General features: G+C 40.2%; 1 pseudogene; it reads right to left on the bottom strand.

Moving 5' to 3' along the window:
* Positions 1–14,005: 14,005 nt before the first annotated feature.
* Positions 14,006–14,761, bottom strand: LOC140531677 (kallikrein-14 pseudogene; annotated as a pseudogene).
* Positions 14,762–15,553: the final 792 nt, after the last annotated feature.

Here is a 15,553-nt window from a genome sequence, read left to right as displayed (position 1 = left end):
CCATCTCCCTTGCCTTATGGAATATCGTATTCCAGTTCCTTCAATTTTTTAATGCAGAAGGTGCAAGGTCCTGTGTGATTCTGACTGTAGCTCCTTGATATTTGAATTGTTTCTTTCTGGCTGCCTGAAGCACTTTCTCCTTCATGTGATAGTTCTGGAATTTGGCAATTATATTCCTTTGTGTTTTCCTTTGGGAGATGAACAGGGGATTGTTTTCATAACTATTTTGCCCTCTGGATCTAGGATTTCTGGGAAATTTTCCTTGATGATTTCTTTGATGATGTTGTCCAGGGTCTTTTTTTCATCATCGATTTTTGTTAGACCAATAATCCTTAGATTTTGTTTCCTAGATCTATTTTCCAGGTCAGTTGTTTTTCCCAAAAATATTTTGCGTTTTCTTCTAACTTTTCATCCTTTAGATTTGTTTGACTGATTCTTGATGTCTCATAGATTTATTATCTTCTACTTGCCTGATTCTAATTTTTATCAGATTGTTTTCTTCAGTTAAGTTTTACATCTCCTTTTCCATATGCCCAACTGCTCCTTTTAAGGAGTTATTCTCTCCAATTTGGTTTTGTACTTCCTTTTCCATTTGTCCAATTGTCCTTCTAAATTCTTCTATGATTTCTTTATTCACATTTTTAATGTTATTTGTCAGTTTTTCTTCTATTTCTCTAATTCGTTTTTTTAAAATCCTTTCTGAACTCCTCCTAGAAGGCTCTTTGTGCTTCAGACTAGTTCATACTCCCTTCTGAAATTTCAGATGGGAGTAGAGTCTCAATGCTGAACTCTTTGTTATTTGTGTTTTGGTCCGTCCCTGTAGAAAGATTCTATGGTCTTTTCTTTTCTGCTTTGCTTCTTACTTATGATAATCATCCTATTCCTAGATTTTAAAGTAGACCTCTGTGTCTGGGACACAGGGAGTTCTGTCCCACAATTATTGAGCCTAAAACTTAAACTTTGTGTCTTGTGGTGTCTTGTTCTTTTAGCTAGAAGCTAAAATGCTGCAGCTTACTTGGTGCTGAGCTGGTTAATATTGGAAAGCAGAGGCCAGGTGAGATCTTTGTTGGTTTCCTGGCAGCTATTCTGTAGCTTCCTTGTTAAGTGTGGGGGAGGGGTGATCTGGCCACAGGAGGTCTCCTTTGCTGAACTAGAGCATAGGCAAGCTCAGTGGTTGGTGATCTACTCTACATTAGTGTTTTCCTGATTCCCCTGGGGTTCTGGATTTTGCCTGGGGTCCTGATGTTGGTCTTTGCTGTCTTCAGACCCATGGAGCTCAGGATCTTCTTCCAGTTTGCTGAATTGGGGCTGTGTGGGAGAGATGTGGTCCTGCACTGGTCTTCTTCAGCCACAGCAATATGGACTCTCCTTAGCAACTTTCTTAGCCTCATGGACTAAGAGACATTTCAACCCTTCTGCTGCTCCCACTGTTCTAGGGTTTTTCCCAGGGAGATATTCTCTGGGCTCATAAGGTCAACAAGGGGAGGCAGACAGCAATTACCAATCTATCAGCCATCTTGACTCCCAGAACTGGAAATCTCTATTTTTGCCTTTTTAAATCTATATTTCCGTATTTTAAACTGAAAGATTCAATACAACAAAATAAAAGTCAAATTCATAATAAATAATAATAATTTTAACAATAAGATTTGTTATTTATATAGTGATAAAATAATTACAAGTGAGTTCATAAAAATTCTCTCATGTATTAACATCCATTTTAATAGATGAGTAAAATGATACATATACCATTAAGTGACTTCCCCATCATCATGCAGCTAGTATCTGAGGTGAGAGTGATTGTTGGGTGGAACAGGTGGACATCTTCCAGGTGAAGGATTAGCTCACTAAGGAGGACTCCAACAAGAATCTTGCCAGGTTGGGCAGAGCCAAGATGGCAGAATATAAATACTCACATACTCCAGCTCTTTCCCCACAGCCCATAAAATACTTGTAAAAATGACTCTAAACAAATTCTACAGCAGCAGAAGCCACAAAACGACAGAGGGAAAGAGATTTCCAGCCCAAAGTAGACTGGAAATCTGACTGGAAATGTCTACCAAATGGGGCATGGAGCAGAGTGCAGCCCATGGAGGCCAGCCCTGGCTACTCAGCACCTGCAGGAACAGAACTGGAACAGGAAATTCCCAGGAGCAATAACGGTTCTCAGATCCCACAACTCACAAATGCCAAGGAAAGCTTCAAAGTGCAGTGAGAAAGATTTTTTTTGTCTGGATGACAAGGGAATGTGGTCTGGCCCCACCAGCAGCAGCCATGGCAACTGTAGTATTCATTTTTGGAGCCCTCCACCTAAAACCCATGTGGAAATTGAGCAGCTGATCTGGATCTCAACCCTGAGCTGGACCCTGGTGTGAGGAGGAGGAGCACTGGCAGAGCTGAGGGCAACTGTGCAGAGGGAATTCTACTACTTCCAAATTCTGGGCAGAAAAGTTTTTGATTGCTCCCATATCATTGTACAGGCCAGGAGAGGAAGAAACACCTCTCCCTTGATTGTGGCACCTTGGAAGAACTGAGAACTTACAGGTCCCCAGAGTAAACCTTCCTTTTGACAAAGGACTCAAAAGTCAACTAACTCGCTGGGAAAATGTCCCCAAAAGGGAAAAAGAATAAGACAATAGGAGGTTACTTTGTCGGTGAGCAAGTATTTTCTCCCATCTTTTCTGATGAGGAGGAGTGATGCATGCCATCAGAGGAAGACCTAGGGGTAAGGGATTCTGCATCCAAAACCTCCAAAGTGGATGTGCAGTGGTCTCAGGCCATGGAAGAGCTCAAAAAGGATTTTGAAAATCAAGTAAGAGAGGTGGAGGAAATATTGGGAAGGGAAATGAGAGCAATGCAAAAAAAATCATGAAGAGCAAGTCAACAGTTTGCTAAAAGACATTCCAAAAAATGGTGAAGAAATTGCAACTTTAAAAATAGGCTAATGCAAATGGCAAAAGAGGTCCAAAAAGCCAATGAGGAGAAGAATGCTTTAAAAAGCAGAATTAACCCCATGGAAAAGAAGGTTCAAAAACTCACTGAAGAAAATGGTTCTTTAAAAATTGGAATGGAACAGATGGAAGCTAATGACTTCATGAGAAACCAAGAAAATGCAAAACAAAACCAAAAGAATGAAAAATAAATTGAAGACAATATGAAACATACCATTGGAAATACGACTGACCTGGAAAATAGATACAGGAGAGACAATTTAAAAATTATGGGACTACCTGAAATCCATGATCAAAAAAAGAGCCTAGACTGCCCTGATATTCTAGAACCAGAGGGCAAAATAAATATTGAGAAAATCCACCCATCACCTCCTGATAGAGACTCAAAAAAGAGAAACTCCTGGGAACACTGTAGCCAAATTTCAGGGTTCCCAGGTCAAGCAGAAAGTATTGCAAACAGCTAGAAAGAAAGAATTCAAGTGTTGTGGAAATACAATCAGGATAACACAAGATCTGGCAATTTCTACATTGAGGGATTGAAAGACTTGGAATATGATATTCCAGAAGTCAAAGGAACTGGAATTGAAACCAAGAATCACATAGCCAGAAGGACACATTGTTTTTGTCACTCTCACATCTTGTTTGTCTTTTCTCCTTATAACCACATAGTCTATTAGATGCCAATGTTTGCTGCAAAGGTACTTCCATGAAGTTTTATTGTGTTTAGGTAAATGGAAAACGATGTTGGTGATAAGAAGGTCATGTGATGTAGATGTCTTCAGCAGCAAATGACCATTGCAGTTGCTATTTCCAATTCTATTTCTCCCTAGGACTCCCTGCCAAATTTGGTAGTCTGGGTCTCTTCTAGTATTAAAGTCACTCAGAATTATAAGCTTGTCCTCTTTTGTCACCTTGATGATTAGAGTCTCTAGGTCTTCATAAAATTTTTCTTTGACTTCATCTGTGTTTGTCATGGTGGCAGTATAGGCACTGATAATGGTGGCATGATATTTTCCTACCAGTGGCAATTCCTTTGTCATTAGAATAACATTAACACCTTGTGGCAGACATACTAGCTTGCTGACTAGATTAGTTTGGATAGGAAAACATATGCCAGCTTCATGGTGCTTCCCTTCTCTTTGGCCACTCTAGAAAAATGTGTATCCAGCATCAACTTCAGTAAGCTGGCCTTCATTTACCAGCCTTGTTTCACTCAGGGCTCCATTTATATTTGATACCTGTTGAATTCTCTTGGAACAAGTATAGTTGGTCTTTCAGGCCAAATGGATTTTGTGTTGTCTATAAGTGTGCACATGTTCCATGTGCCAATGGTGATTGGAATCATCTTTGCAGATGTTTTTGTACATTTTGTACACTTTTTTGTGTTTCAATCACAGAGTGGGATTCCCTGCCTACTGTGGTAATCAGGACAGGGTTAGGTAAGCAGACAGTTTTTAGGGCACATTTTCTAGCCCCCTTCCTCATGTCAGGAGGTGAGCAGTGTAATTCTTAAATGACTGCTCAGACACCCAGGAGGCTGCTGCATCCCACTGCTGCTTCCAGTGAGAAAAGACCCTACAACCTGGGCCATCTGTGTGCAGGGTTGTGACTACAATTTCCAAAGTATCCACACCTGTTGTTTCATCACTTGCCTGTTTCCATGGGACTTTGAGGTATAAAAGTGAAATGGTATGGGTGATGTCTTGATTCATTTGTAAACTGGATTTAATTGAGACAGATTGCACAATTTTGTCAACCTCACCCTCTCCTCCAGAGTCATCATAGTACAGTGGCAGGACAGAATCAAGACGACTGGCAATGGCTTAGGATGCACTGGATAACCTTGGTGTCTTACCAAGCTGTAAGTGCTCCACATTGCCTGTTTCACCTGCCTTCAGGGCCATAGGATTCAATTATTCTCATCCATCCATTCCAAGAGGGAAGTCTTCACGTGTTTGTAGTAGACATCCCCCTAACTCACCAATGGGTGTGAGACCCCTTAGTTACCCTCAACCTGGTTTGATTGGTCTGTCAGAACAGTTTACCAGGGTGTGGCCGTTGTGCATGCTGCAACTTTTTGGAGCCATGGGTGAGAGTTGGGTGCTTCATCAGGCAACACCACACCATTCATACATGGAAACATCAGTTACAACAAACAGAGAAGTTCTTAATGCTGCTGATAAGTTCACTTACCTTGGTAGTGTAGTTTTCAGGTAGGTACACATTGACAATGAGCATGATGCATGCATTCCTAGACCTAGCTCAGTGTTTGGTAGGCTCCAAAGAAAAGTTTGGGAGAGAAGACATATTAGACTGACTATCAAACTTAAGGGCTATAGAGCTGTTGTGCTGACCTCATTGCTATATGCCTGTGAAACATGGACCATCTACCAGCACTATGGCAGAAAACTGAATCATTTCCATCAGAACTGTCTTAGGAAGATTCTGAAGATTACCTGGCAGGTTAAGGTAACAGACACTGAGTTCCTTGCTCAAATTGAGCTGCCAAGCATTCAAACTATGCTCCAGAGAACACAACTCTGATGGGCAGGTCTCCTTGTTCAATAATAATGTAAAATGTATGCTTGCCAAAAAACCTATTTTATGGAGAACTTGCATGGGGCAGACGATCACATGGTGGTCAGAAAAAGCAATACAATGACACTCTCTAGGTTTCTCTCATGAACTTTGAATTTGATTGTGTGACATGGGAGACACTGGCATAGGACTGTTCAGCATGGCGTGCTTACATCAGAAAGGGTGTTATGCTCTAAAAACAAAGCAGAACTGAAACAGCACAAAGGAAATGTAGGATGCATGAATTTGGAGTATCCACCCCAAATATTCACATAGACTATCTGTGCCTATTCTGTGGTAGAGCATTCCAAGCTTGTAGTGGTCTGATCAGTAACAATCATATACATTGAAACTTCACCTTATCATGATCATGCCATTTTGTTCCTCTTTGAGAACAAAAGACAACAACAACAGCTATTGTCTGAGATAGGATTCAAATTCAGATCTTCCTGACTCCAGGTAAAGAACTCCAAGTAAAACATGATAGATTTTCATTATAAGTCATGTTTCTCTTTGTACACCTGTTAACCATACAAAATAAAGTGGGGGTGGGTGGACAGATAAAATTAAATTGTCTCTGCTTTAAATTCAGAAGAACATTTTAAAAATATGTCTTTTATGTTTTTAATTTTTATATAATCTAGGTTTTCTTCTTATCACTCCTGCTGCTCCTCCTCTTCCTCCACAGTGAACCCTTCATCATAACAAAGGTTTGTTGTTGTTTTTTTTTTTTTTAAGAAAAAAGAAGAGGAAGAGAAAAATCTGCAAAATTGAACAATAAATCAGAAAATCTCATATGGTTTACAGTCAATACATATACATGAACCTTCTTCCTCCCCTTCCCTCTGCAAAGGAACAGTAAACATACCTTTTGATATCTCTGGTTTGTGGTTAGGCTCATTCTTTGTAATTTTCCAACATTCATTTATTTAATTGCTTTGCACTTATTCTTTCCATTTTTGTTGCGGTAGTCATTGTATAGATTGTTTTCCTGACTCTGTTGATTTAACTCTGCATCAACATATTTGAAACTTTTAATAATTCTCTTTTGTCATTTAGGTTTGTTATTTCTTATTGCACGGGCATATTCCATTGCTTTAATTTACCACAATTTATTCATCAATTTATGTGTGCCTTCTTTGTTTCCAATTTTGCTGCCACAATATGTATTTTGGCTTATATGGAGCCTCATTTTTTTCCTCAGTAAGCCTCTTGCTGTGTAGAACTGACAGTTAAATGCTTGAGTCAAAATAAAGACATTTTGGCTAGTTTATTTTTTGTTGTCCAAAATGGTCATACTAATTTTCAGATCTAAGAATAATACATTAATTCATGTTCACTCTTCTCAATTTTCATTATCTTTACCAATTTTCTGGAAGCTCAGGTATGTTTTGATTTGCGTTGCTTTATTATTAGAGCTAGATACATTCTATCATAGAATTCTCTATTGCTTTTATGGTAAATATAAACTCCTTTGCTTGACACTTAAAGGCTTTGCTTCATGATCTTCTCTAGCTTATTTTATAGGCTTCTTTCACATTTTTCCCCCCACACACTCTACATTCAAACCAAACTGGTCATTTTCAGTTTTGTATACATTATGTTACATTATAACTCCTCTTTCTACACCTTTGCATAATTTATGTTCCATGATTGAAGTGTACACCTTTTCCTTCACTGCAAATAGTTCTTTCCTTTCAGGTCCTAGTTTTGCCCAATGCATATAATGTGTTACACATTATGGAAGTGTTACTTACACAAAGACAAAAATTAAATAGCCCCTGCCTTCAAGAAGCTTATGTTCTATTATAGGAGAAGCTATATTCTTGTATTGTTTGTGTGCATATAATCACATATATTTATAAACAGAATGAAGGAGATTGAGGTGAAAGAATTATTTCAGGTATTAGTAACACCAGGGCTAAGCCTTGGAAATAGAAATGCCATGATATATGTGTGTAGAACTGCAAATAGGACCATTGACCTGAACTGTAGAGTGAACTGAGAGACAGGGAAAGATATGAAAGATGTCGTTGAAGTAGATTGAACAAAACTTGTCAACTAACTAATAAATGGAAAAAAGGATGAATCTGAGGTTGATAATCCATATGGCTCTGATGGTGAGTGTGCCTTCTTTGATAGTAATCAGATGAGGGGTGAATTTTTTTAGCAAAACATAGTGAAGTGTTCTTGACTTTGAATTTGAGATGCCAAAGGGACATGTTCAAAATGTCCAATAGGTAATAAATGATGAAGGAGTGGAAGTTACAAGAAAGACATATACAGGATATATACATTAGCTCTCAAACCTATTTACCTACCAAAATACAATTAAACAAATTGGACCTTATTCAATACTGGGGAGAGAAGTAAGGGGATGAGAAGTGAGCACACAGAAAGTGTCCCATATTCCCTCTACCTATCCATCATCATATATATCATCAGAGATAAGATCAACTTAATAAGTAATGCATCCAGATGAGACATGAAAGAGACAAACCAGACTCTGAGGAAAAACAGATTTACAAGTTGCGACCTCTTTGGCACAGAAAGAGGAGCAACTTCAGAATTCTGCAGAGGCCACAATCCTTAGAAGGCAAAAGAGAGAGTTTCCTATATATTAAAGGAAATTCATGAAGATTCAAAGAAGAGAGAAAAGAAATTAAGAAGAAATTTAGTTACAAGTTACTCCATTGCCAATGTACTCTTCCATCTCAAGGCCATTGTTTCTTAAGAAGAGCATGCACTTGTGAAAAAAAATGTCCAATACGTTTACGTGGATGTTTTTGTACCAACTGCTCCTACTACATCATCTTAGTAAATGATTCTCTTTTAAAAGCTGATTATCTTTGGCTGGCTAATTGAAAATAAATAAATGGGGGGGGGTCATGGATAATAATAATAGAAAGTCATTCACAACTTTTCAAGGTGATCTCTAGAATTCTTCTTTTTTATTAACTTATTTATTTTAGTCTTCAACATTCATTTCTACAAGATTTTGAATTCCAAATTTTCCCTCCCCCTACTCCAAGATGGCATACACTCTGATTACCCATTCCCCCAGTCTGCCCTCCCTTCTATAAACCAATTTCCCTCCTATTCTCCTCCCTTTTATTTCTTGCAGGGCAAGAAATATTTCTATACCCCATTGCCACTATATCGTGTTTTCCAGTTACATGTAAAGAAACAGACATAACGTGAGAGTGATGAAAGTGTGAGCAATGTGTGGCAAAGTGTGCTGGATTGATCATACACTTATCCTCTCTAAATAAATATTCACATTCAACAAAAGCAATGACCTCAAGGCAAAATGACTCCCAGAAGACTTAATGTCAACAGATTACAGTGCTTCTCTGAGAAGTAAAAATTAATTGTTAACTTGGAGGGCAAATTTAGTCAACACATAGTTGGCAATAGGGGACTAGAAAAGAAGTAGACCTTTTCAGAAACTTAGTTTTTAATATGCCTTTATTCATCTGGATCAGAACACTTGCAACATCAAGATTAGTTTGATGAAAATGACAGGGAAATTCAAAACCTTGTAATGAAAAATGAAAATTCCACAAGGTTTGCCAACAGAATAGTTCATCCATCTCTAAGAAGGAAGTATGCAACTCCATGGAAAATAAAGTAAAAATGGCGTGGAAACAAGATAGTTGAATACAAGCAGGGACCTGCTAGTGCTCTCCTCCAAAACCCATCAAAAAACCTGGAAAATGACTCTAAACAAATTCAAGAGCAGCAGAAGTCATTAAATGACAGACTGAAGCAAATTTCCAGCCTAAGACAAACTGGAAAGTGGGAAGGGTCTATCACACAAGGCAGAGAGGAGAGTGTAGTTTGGCATGAGTCACAATGATGTGGACAGAGTTGTAGTAGGCCTTAGGGGACCGAATACGACTGTTGTGGTTTCCAGACTTCTCAACCCATTTATGCCAAACACAGCTTCGAAGGTCAGTGGACAGGGTCTCTCACTTGGCTGAGAGGGGAGAGTGGTCCAATCTGGCATACATCCCCCGCCCCAAACCCCTTCAACAGGGTGGTGGCAGCCATTACTGAAGCTGAGGCTGCTTCTGGAGCCCTCTACTTAACCAAAAGCTCAAAAATCAAGTAGTTGACTGGGAAAATGAGCAAACTGAAAAAAGAAACAAACCATAGATTCTTACTTTCTAAGTGAAGAGGTATTTCATTACATCACTGGTGAGGAATATCAAAACATACAACCAGAAGAAGACAATAAAACCAAAGCTCCTGTATCCAAAGCCTACAAAAATATGAATTGGTCTCAGACCATGGAAGAACTCAAAAAGAATTTCGAAAATCAAGTAAGAGAAGTAGGCAAAAAACTGGGAAGAGAAATGAGTGATGAAAGAAAATCATGAAAGCAAGGAAATAAGTGAAGCTTACTGTCATTGGATTTGGCTTCAGGAGGGAATAAGATACACCCTCAACTAGGCATGGAAGTTTATCTTACCCCACAGAAAGCAGGGGAGAAAAGGAATAAGAGATAGGGCATAATCGTAGAGATGGAAGATTGGGGGAAGTGGTTATTGGAAACACATACTTTGGTAGAGGGACAGTCAAAAGAGGGAATAGAATAAACAGAGGATGAGACAGGAAAGAGGTAAATATAGTTAGTCTTTCACAACATGACTGTTATGGAAGTATTTTGCATAAGTACACATGTGCAGTCTACATTGAATTGCTTGCCTCCTCAATGAGGGTGGATAGGAAGGGGAGAAGGGAGAGAATGTGGAACTTAACGTTTTAATAATGAATGTTAAAAATTGTTTTTAACAATAAGGCATGTAGAAATCTATCTTGCCCTACAAGAAAAGGGAAGGAAAGGGGATAAGGGGGTGGTGTTACAAAGGAAGGTAGACTGGAGGAAAGGGTAATCAGAATATATACTGTCCTGGAGTGGGAGTGGGAAGATGAGGAGAAAATTTGGAATTCAAAATTTTATGGAAGTGAATGTTGAAAACTTAAATTTTTAGAGAATAAAGCACAAACAAAGCATAGAAACATGCAGTCTTCTTAGCTCAGTAAGAAGGCAGATGAAATTTGGTTTTATGCTGATAGTAATAATCCAAAGGGCTCTAAGGATCCCTGGAAGGCTATTTATGGGCCAAAGATCTATGATGCCTCTCAACTATCCAATGGTGATAGATCCACATTGATAAGGACATGATCCTATGGCTGGGCATTTTCACTGTGTTCTCAGCAGATCATCATCAAGCAATGCTGAAGTCATTGACCATATACTGGAAGTTGAAGTCATTCCTTCTGCAGTCAAATTTTCAACTGAAGAAGAGGTTTTGAATACCATCAGGATCCTCTCATGTGGCAAAATATCTGATGCTGATTCTATTCCACTTGAGATTTGCAAAGCAGGGGGTCCACTGCTCACACAAAAGCTGACTCAAATTTTCAGGGATATATGGCAAGATAATGTAATTCCCCTGCATTTCCAGGATGCTTCCATTTTTCATCTCTATAAAGTGAAAGAAAATAGATTGTCCTCTGACAATCATAGGCTGTCTCTTCATCACTGCTGGCAAAATTCTTGCCATATTCTTCCTTAATAGCTGATACTTCACCTGGAAGACTGTAATCTACCTGATAGCCAGTATGGATTCAGAAAAGGCTGAGGAATGCTTGATATGGTGTTTGTTTACTGACAACTACAGGGAAAAATGCCTGAAGCAGAACAGAGGTCTGTAGACAAAATTCATTGACATACACAAGGCTTTTGATACTATTAGTCCTAAGGGTTTATGAAAATATATGACAATATTTGATTGTCTGGACAAGTTCATCAGTATTGTACATAAATTTCATGATGGCATAATTGCCTGGATTCTAGATAATGGATGATGTTCTCACACTTTCGCAGTCACTAATGGAGTGAAGCAAGGCTATGTGCTTGCTCCAGTGCTTTTTAATATGATTTTTTCACCGATGTTGTCAGACATCAAAGTCAGCTACCACATTAAAGTAAATTATTTAACTTCAAAAGGTTACAAGACGTGATTAAAATGGAAGGAGAGTTAGTGTGTGATGTTTTATTTGCAGATGATTGTGCACACAGTGCAACTTCTGATGCTAAGATGCCACAGAGCATAGGTTGATTTTTCTGCTGCTTGTGCTAAATGTGGCCTAGATTAACATCAAGAAAGAATATTCTTCACCAACCAGTACTACATCTATTTCTGAAATATTGTGAATAAGTTCACTTATCTTGGGAGTGTATTTTTTAGGGATGTTCACATTAATAATGAGGACGATGCATGAATTGCCAGAGCCAGCACAGTGTTTGGGAGGTTCCAAGGGAAAGTTTGAGAGAAAATTCATATTAAATTGCCTGCCAAACTGAAGGTCTATGGAGCTATTGTGCTGACCTCACTGTTGTATGCCTGTGAAACCTGAACAGTACCACAGCACTGTGCCAGGAAACCAAATCTCTTGCATTTCAATTATCTCAGGAAGGTTCTGGCAAGATAAGGTCCTAGGTACTTAAATCCTCTCTCAAGCTAAACTGCCAAGCACTCAAACTCTACTGCAGAGAATACAACTCTAAGGTGCTGGCTACATTGTTCAAATACCTAAAAGTGTATTTGCCTAACAGATTATTTTATGGATACCTCATGCAAGGAAAATGTTCACACGGTGTTCAGAAGAAGTGATACAAGGACACACTCAAAGTCCCTCTGAAGAAGTTTGAAATTGATTGCTCGAGGGGCAGAGCCAAGATGGTGGAGTGAGAGCAGCAGCTCACCTAAGCTCTTAGACAAACTCCTTCTGATACCTCTAAAAAGAGAATCTGACCAAACTTTGGACGTACAGAATCCAATAGGAGACAGACTGTGGCAGATTCAAAGCCAAGGACAGACTGGAAGGTGCATGAGAAGGATTTGTTTTGCAGGAGTGAGCCCACAGCACACACCCCAGCATGTCCAGTGCAGTGGGGCAGGAGGGCCCCAGGGGAAACCTGAGACAGCAGCAGGTGGAAGCAAGGGCAGCTCAGGGTGAGAGACCAGCAGAGCTGAGCGAGTGACAGCCACTGAGCACCAGATAGCAGTCACAGCAGCTCCTGAGACTTTCAGCCCTCAGATTAAAGATCTGCAAGTCACTTACTTGAACTTCTGGGAACCAGGATGGCAGAGTGATAAGTAAATGCTCTCTCCTCCCCTATTGATGACCTTGAAAGAACCATAAAATATTTCCCCAGAAAAATCCTGGATCAATGGGAACAGCAGAGGGGGCAAATGGTCTCATAACACCTGAGGCTAGGAAAATAGCTAAGGGGGATTCCTCCTACTACAGCAGAGGCTAACCAGAAGAAGACGGGCCCCAGGGTGGTGAAAACTCGCACTAGGACCAAGGCAAGCTTCAGTGTCAGGAGAGGAGCCCCAGGAGGGGTGAAAACATGCACTGGGATCTAGGTGTGCATTAGCACTCCAGGGGAAATGGGAAGACAATAGGGCAGCTGGGATCACCATCCCCTGAGCTTGCCTTTGCCTCACTTCAGCTGAGGAGATCTCCCGTGACCAGACCATCCCTCCCCCACACTTAAGAAGCTAACCCCAGGGCAGATTGGGGAAATACAAAGCAAAAAGATAAAAAGACACTTGCTGTTAGCTTTTCCACACAAGTCAGCTCAACACCAAGTTCTGGAGCTTCTAACTGAAAGAACCAGAAGCCACAACACACAATCACCATCATGAACAAGAAAAAAGCAAAACAAGCATGAGAAAACCATAGAATCTTTTTATGGGGACAAAGACCAAAACACAAATACCAAAGAGGTCAGTAGTGAGACTGTACTTTCATCTGAAACTTCTGAAGGGACTATGATCTGCTCACATGCACAAACAGCTCTCCTGGAATGGCTGAAGAAGGAAATAGAAGACAAACTGGCCAATGATTTAAAAAGTATATAAAAAAGAATTCACTGATGAGAATACCTCTCTTTTTTTTTTTTTCACGAAAGTCTCATAGGTTTTATTAATCTAAAATTGTTGGGGGAGGAGTGACCAAGAGGGACCTGCTAAGTTACCTATCACTCTCGATATCTGAGCAAGGCAGTGGATTCATGAAAGGAGTGAGGATACCTGGGAAGTTGAGGATAGATTTGCCTTCAGACCCCAGCATCAGGCAGAGAACACTAGTCTTGAATTGTTACACCCCAGCTATATGACATTAGGAAGTCACTTTTACCCTCAGTTTCCCCATTTGTAAAAATTCAAGTATATGGTTTTTCTAAAAGGTCCTTTTCAGACCTGCTATTTCAGGGTTTAAAGTCCTTTACATCTCTAAATCCTTTTGATTCTCTTCCCATCCATCCAAATCTAGACTAGAAATGGGTCTAGGAAATCTGGGTCTTCTAGAGGCCCATGGTAGGGAAATCAGGAGGGCTAAGTCCTGTCCTTGGGGGAGGAGGAGGTTACTTTGTAGGGGTGTGGTGCTGAGACAGCTCAATTCTTCTGCATTTCATTTAAGATCCAGGTCCGGTAATGGCACAGGTTGGTATAAACACCAGGATACCCAGGCAGGGCGTAGTGTTCCATGCCCCAAGATACCAGACCCTGCAGGACCCCACTGCACACCAAGGGGCCTCCAGAGTCACCCTGGCAGGAATCCTTGCCACCTTTCTTGTCCCCAGCACACACCATACCAGGAGTGATGGCTTTTCCATAGTAAGTATTTTTGCAGCTTTCCTCAGAAAAGATACTGATCTTTAGACACTGGAGGGTGCTGGGATATTTGGCGAAAGGACTGGACACAGTACCCCAGCTGGACACCAGGCAGTCTGTGCCAAGATTGGCACAATTTTTTGCCAGCTGAATGGGTTTTACTTGGTTGGTCAACTTCACTGGCTTCTCCAGATAGAGGAGCATGAGGTCATTGTTGCTGGTTCTGGGGCTATAGGAGGGGTGGGGAACTCGACGCTCCACCCCAACTGACTGCTGAGAGGGCTCCAGGCATCTAATATTGTGCTTTCCCAAGACCACTCGAAGATTCCAGTGGTTACAGTGAGCTGCGGTGAGGATCCAACGATTGGACAGCAGGACACCCCCACAGCAGAACTGTCGATTGGCTAAGAGTGCCGCCTGCCAGGGCTGGGAGTTGGGAATACACATATGACCACCAATGATCTTTTCTTCATTCCTCTCCGCATTGGCTGTGGCAGTGACCCACAGAAGAGGCAGTGTTAAGAAGAAAAAGAACATTTCTTAAGAGTTATCTAATTGGGGTTGGGAAGGTCCGAGGACAAGTAGATAAAAAAAAAAAAATGGCTAACAGAAACAATTCTACTCAGAAATGCAGATACAGAAATCAATGGAGTGAGATAGACAGAGTACCACAGGCAGACAGACAGTGCCCTTGACTGGATAGAGGATGTGGAGGCTGAATGAAGAAGGAAGTACAAGCAGATAAGAGGTGGTCGAGAGCCAGAAGTCCCCACAGGAAGAAAGGGAAGAAGGACTGGTCCAGGAGAAGGTCTCTTCCTCTTGTCTCCGAGAACACGTCTTTAAAAAGAAAAATTGAACAGATGGAAAAGGAAGTAGAAAAATTAACTGGAGAAAAATAATTCCTTAAAAGGAAAAATTGGACAGATGGAAAAGGAGATGCAAAAGGTAAATGAAGAAAAAAATTTGATAGAAGTTAGAATTCAGCAAGGAGATACTAATGGCAAAACGAGACAGGAAGAATTAGTCAAACAAAATCTAAAGAATGAAAAGATAGAAGAAAATGGAAAAAAAAAACTGACCTAGAAAATAGATCCAGGAGAGAAAATTTAAGAATTACTGGCCTGCCAGAAAGCCACTGTGAAGAAAAGAGTCTGGACAATATATTCCAGGACATCATCAAGGAAAACTGCCCTGAAGTGCTAGATCCAGAGTGCAAAATATTCATTGAAAGAATCCACTGTTCACTCCCCAAAAGTGATTCCCAAACTCAAAACCCCAATACCATTGCCAAATTCCAGAACTATCAAGTGAAGGAGAAAATACTACAGG

This window comes from Notamacropus eugenii, chromosome 3, assembly GCF_028372415.1.
Source record: "Notamacropus eugenii isolate mMacEug1 chromosome 3, mMacEug1.pri_v2, whole genome shotgun sequence".
Taxonomy (NCBI): Eukaryota; Metazoa; Chordata; class Mammalia; order Diprotodontia; family Macropodidae; genus Notamacropus; species Notamacropus eugenii.
Note: the sequence above shows the minus strand (reverse complement) of the source record. Positions and strands in the feature narration are given on the sequence as shown.